Source organism: Aplysia californica, unplaced genomic scaffold, assembly GCF_000002075.1.
Source record: "Aplysia californica isolate F4 #8 unplaced genomic scaffold, AplCal3.0 scaffold00715, whole genome shotgun sequence".
Classification (NCBI taxonomy): Eukaryota; Metazoa; Mollusca; class Gastropoda; order Aplysiida; family Aplysiidae; genus Aplysia; species Aplysia californica.
The window spans coordinates 75,990-81,614 of NW_004797985.1; the positions used below are offsets into that span (position 1 = coordinate 75,990).

Below are 5,625 nucleotides of genomic sequence, written 5' to 3' on the forward strand. Positions count from 1 at the left end.
CGGTGGGACGTTGTGTCCTTGGGAAAGGCACTTTGCACGAATTTCCCACTTGGCGCGGTTTTTTCGGAGATGGACGTTAAACACGGAGGTCCCGCCCCTTAAATAACCTAATAGTGTTGATAGGGGCGTTAAGCCCTTACCATTTCAATTTTTTTCCAGAAGAAAAGGAACAGGAAGGATAATACAGGATTGAGAAAAATCCCAAGCGTGGAAAGAGAAAAACGAAGATTAAATAAACAAGAAATACAGCCAAAGCCAGAAAAATAGATACCTAATGAAAGTAACCCCCCCCCCCATTAGACATTGCTCTCAAATCCGCTAGTATAGGGAAGAGTACCATCCGAAATGACTTTGATTTTTAAAAACGTTCCTTCCTCTGGTATTTTTATACACCTGAATGAACTTAAATAAATGTTTTCAGAGAATCTAATTTATATGCGCCATGACCTTTAGAGCGTAAGATCCCTCAGTATGGACCTGCATAAATGAAAAAACACCTGTGCGACATTTATAAATGAGTGGAAATAAACTAACGGAACAGCATTAAGCAAGTCTGCGAGAATAATAAATAAACCAGGTTGCTTAAAGCGAGTGACATAATGAAACAACAAGAATAGAGCCATGATCCATAGACGATATATTATCTAGCAAAACTGATACAGCCGGTCATGACCAGAAAAAAAGAAGGCACAAGTAGATCTAGACCTACAAGTGAAAATAGACATTTTTTTCTCTATGTAATCCTCAAACTGAAACTTTGGTCAATGTTCAAAGTTTTACATAAATAAGCATACTCATTCTTCTTTATTTTACGTGTTTATTTTTCTGTCCAGTCTAGCGCTTGTTTTTAGTTTCCAGAAATGTTATAAATAAATAACGAATGGCAGAGAAAATTTTTCCTTACGTGGTTGAACTGTTTTTATTGTTCATATGAAATGTGCTTTATTCTCAGTAATCATGCACTTACACGACTATTTTGCGTTGCAGGTGCCGTAAAACTCCTACTAAACTTAACAACGAACCCTTTTTCCAAACAAACAAACCCGTCAAAAGTAGCAAACACATTAGAATACCTGGGAACTGTCTCGACAAGTAAGCCTATTCTTTACGGTCTCCACGAGGCGTTGGTGATGCGAGGAAAGTCCACGCTTTATTTCGGGATGTCCAGCACTTTTATGGAGATTCGGCGAGTGTTGTGTATCCTGTATTAACTCTTGTTACTCATGGCAACGCGTCCTTCCGGGTCCAAAATTTGTTGTTTTTTTTGGGTACTATTTGCGCAATAACAGCCCCCCAAAACGCGCTGTTTTGACATGCGTATTTTGATGATTGCGTCAAAGATAACTATTAAGTCAACATGCAACCCATGTTTATGTGACAAGCACTTCAAAGTTTGTTTGTCTTTCTTTTTTTTTATCCTCTTCAGTTTCTCATTCCCACTTAGAGCTGCCATTCGCCTTATCTTAATCCATGTATAATTTTATTTGCAAGATAATTTCAGGGTGACCTTACCAGAACGTACCAAATCTGTTTTGTTCAGAGCACGTTTGTATAAAGTAGATTCTATGCGTCGGAAGTCAGTTGGCCCGAATTTTTAAGAAAATTAACTGTAAGGAGAAAAATGACAAGTTTGGATAAGTTAGACAGTTTTTCCATGACATTAGAATAATGATAAGAAGAAGAGAGAAAAAAACCGACGACGATGACAACATTAACTATAGCAAAAAGAATAACTCCACTAATAATGTAAAATCATTATTAATAATGAATAATGGTAATAATCAGGGGCGGCTCGTGGGCCTTAAAAGTGGGCGTGCACAATTAGGTTAAAACAGTTTGAAGTTGTCAAGGGCATGGTAAATGAGATGTTATCTTGATCCTACCTGTTTTGAGAAAATCTATTTGAAGAAGAAGTCTTCCTTTCGTTCTTTTGCTGCAGCAAAAGTGTCCATTATTCTTTTGATCAAGTTGGGCATGCTGTCAGTGATGTCCTTGTGGATCGACATAAACGTCAGTGCGATTTCTAGGATTTTCCCATACTTCTCTAAATGTTGCGTCGAGTTTGTAGTCCTTCAGAGTTGAATAAAGGCCCTGGATTGTACAAACTTGAGCAGACTTAAATATTTCATTGCACTGTAATACTTATAATTCATTTTGTTACTTGATTTTATGCAATACAGTAATATTTCTGTAAACAATCCTAAAAGAACTCTGTAAGAAACGACTTTTGGTAGTCTTGGAATTTGGAGGAGTCGAAGATTGATAGTGCGTTGAATTTTTGCTTTTGCTTCAAGAAACTGTCAAAGTTTGAGAATCTATTTTATTCCATACTTGGAGTAGTTTTAGAATTGCACTTCCGTTCGTAAAATATATCCTTATATTTCACACGTGAAATATTATAGGCTGGCTAAGCTGATATCTCACACGTGAAATATAAAAATTTGCATAATTTACTCTGTGCACTATATTCGCCTTCTACTTCTAGGCTAGATCTATCCCTCTTTAAGCAAAGCAAATCTAGATTCTAATTTAAAAAAAAAAACAAACTTCGCTGCGAATCGCGCTCACAATGGGCACCCAAACAAACACTAGTCTCCCAGTCTCGCTATCCCTGATAAATTTAGATCTAGATATCTAATCGAGTATAGGTGCAAATTCCTTAATTTTTTTTCAAATAGAGTCAAATGATGGGCACCATAAGTAAGTAAGTGACATCTTTTTTCTTGAAAAAAATAATCATTTGTTCCAATGGGTCATCATAATAATGTGGCTTCTCAGGTACCGCTAAACTGGCCTCTAGTACAACTGACGTTTGAGAATTGCTTTTTCCGTCCAGACATTGTAACAGCACACCAGATAAATACAGTGGGTGGACAGTGGACATTAAATTAAGGATAGATCTTGCACAACTTGTAAATAGCGAGGCTAAAAATAGAGGGTAACAATCCAGATTTTTCCCAATTCTCAATCTGACTCCGAGGTGCATGAAAATGTTGTTTTCATGACGAGACTCTAGAATGAATTTTCTTGTTCAGTTCGCTGGTCATTTGAACTTTGTTGATTCGGATGTATTTCGCCAGCTGATATCAGTATGGCATATGATTTATCCTACTTGTGAAATTGTCAGTTGTAATCACTCGTTGAAACTCGTGATTACAACTTGGCAATTTCACTCGTAGGATAAATCATGATCTTACACCAGAACTCACGTAATACATTCTTAATGTCACAGGCCTGTTTGAGGCAATTTCGTTGGTGTTGTAATGCTCCGTCTTTTGGAAGCGTGTTTCTCTGTGGTCTGTTTTGTTGATAGAACATGTACACTGTTTTTAATCTCCTTGACGGGTACTTTAAAGGTGCCTAGAGCTTGTTAGGTTGCTATGGGCGTTTTACTTCTGAATTGGAGGATCCGATAAACAGCGTCAACGTGCGTGAACACTTTGTTGGAAAAGTTCAAAAAGAAGAGAACATTCTGGATACCATCGTGGATGGAATTATCGTCCCACTGCTCAGACTGCATTTCTGCAAGACAAAGCTGGATCTCGCCTTTCCAAATGAAGACTATGCTAATTAGTCGAGACTGTAAAATCCACTTTGTTTCAGATGACCATGGAATATTCCGGTGACAAACGCGTCTGAGAACGCCGACGCATTTTGAAGATTGGGCAAAAAATGTCGAAGAGCCTGCATAGCGTTAGCGAAAAATACCTCTAGGCTCTGTTCCCCGACAAATCACCCTTTTCATGACCGCGAAGGGCGAGTTCGTGAGTTTCACAGAACAAAATACACTCGATAACCTTACACTGTACGTGCCTGTTCTTTCTCACTAATTCGTTATTCTGAGACGTTGCAATGCGATGACCATACGACTAGCTGCGCTGCTATGTCTACTTGTCCGAAAGTATGATACTTAACGGCATTGTTTACGTGCGCTCTTGATGACTCATGACTTTAATGCGTTGTGTCACGTGGACAAGATCAGTGAAACCTGTCTTAGACTACTTGGGTTTGTCAGTTCCAAAAAGCAGACAGGAGAAACAGCAGGCCTACAATGAGTATGTACATGTATTTGCTAACGCTGACTGTAAGCCACTCCACTTTTGGTCGGTTGTTTTATTTTGATATCTTTGGGTTGGTGAGGACCTAATTCTTTCACTCTCTTCTTGTTACTTTGTTTGGTGAACTGATTTTATTTGCAATCAACTTCATCCACCCTGCATGGGAATACACACTCGAGAAATAAAACTTTCACCACTGCACCATTTCAACTTCTAACACAGTGACCTAATTATGTCATGTTGACCTCGCTCAAGTTCAGGGTTACAGAGTTGGGGCCAGAGATGTAAATGGCAAGACAATGGACCAATAGCACATCACTGTGAGCACTGCTGTGGATTGCTCCGTAGCTATCATAATACATGTGCAGGCATTGAATTGTGTAGGCTATCGTGAACTGGTCTGAGATTGCGTTATTTTTAGACTGCCTCTATGGGCTTTGTTCGGCTGGTGCACATCATCTAGGGTGCACATTGAGATTGTGCCGCCTTATTAATATTTATGAAGTAAGAAACTCGGCCAAAACGTCATCGTTGTTTGGGTCGGCCCATAGAGCATTTTCCGAGATAGATTACTCCACTGAACATTTAATCTTTTTACTTTGGTGAAGCACAAGAACTTGATATGGTATAGTAGATGTTGTAGATTTGTAGATGTGGTAATGAACGAATAGACTGTGGCGAAGAATTTGTACGGAAAACTGATTGGATGGTGGAAGGTAAAGGTTCTTTTATTGTCTCTTTGTGGGTGTTGTGCGCATTAACATTTTTAGGCGGCAGTGCACAACCGTGCTCTATAACTAGCCGCCCCTGGCAATACATGTAATATAATGATAATGATGATTAAAGTGCTTTACACTAATTTTCCTCACTTCCCCCAGGTGAGAATAGGTGCCCGGCTATAGGTACCGAAATATCTTGTCAGTGTGTTAGTGTTCTAGTCCCTATAAAATGACAGCTTGAACTGTACGCTCCCCTGGAAGTTGAGACTGTCTCAGACTGCTATCACGCCTGCTGGGGTAATAATATCTGTCACGACGCCGTGGAATCAGGCGCTTGTAAAATTTTGGTTATAATAGAGTTATAGTTATCATCATAACGCTTGTTCATTTGCCTTACATTTGGCGAAAAGTTAACACCCATCTGTCTTGAATAGAAGTCGAGATATTTGTGATTGAAGGTGATGGGGATCGTCTGGTCTTAGAGGTTATATTAGCGAGAAAATCGCCGCCTAAGTTTGGAGACTTGCAAAGGTTCAGTGTAATTTTTAAATATTTTAACAAATAGCGTTTTTAAAAGGACATAACAAGGTGTTGCGTGTTGAGGCCCCCCCCAAGAAAAATCGAACAAAATTGCTCAACACCCACAAATGATGCGAATTTCTTTGATTCCATTGTTTTAACGCCCCCCTGATTTCAACACGCTGCCTCACATATTATAGTAGATTGCAAAGTGCACAGAGCTTGCTGTTGCGCTATACAAATTCTATCTATCTATCTATCTATCTATCTATCCATCTATCTATCTATCTATCTATCTATCTATCTATCTATCTATCTATCTATCTATC

At 38.9% G+C, this 5,625-nt stretch overlaps 1 long non-coding RNA gene across 1 annotated transcript in view; it reads right to left on the reverse strand.

Annotated features, from left to right (window-relative positions):
• LOC101847065 overlaps window positions 1-2,044 on the reverse strand; it is a 12,850-nt gene extending 10,806 nt beyond the window's left edge. Inside the window, exon 1 of the long non-coding RNA XR_220984.3 lies at window positions 1,074-2,044. This is a non-coding gene — a long non-coding RNA (pneumococcal serine-rich repeat protein). The remainder of the gene's footprint in view (window positions 1-1,073) is intronic.
• Between the last annotated feature and the right edge of the window lie 3,581 nt (window positions 2,045-5,625).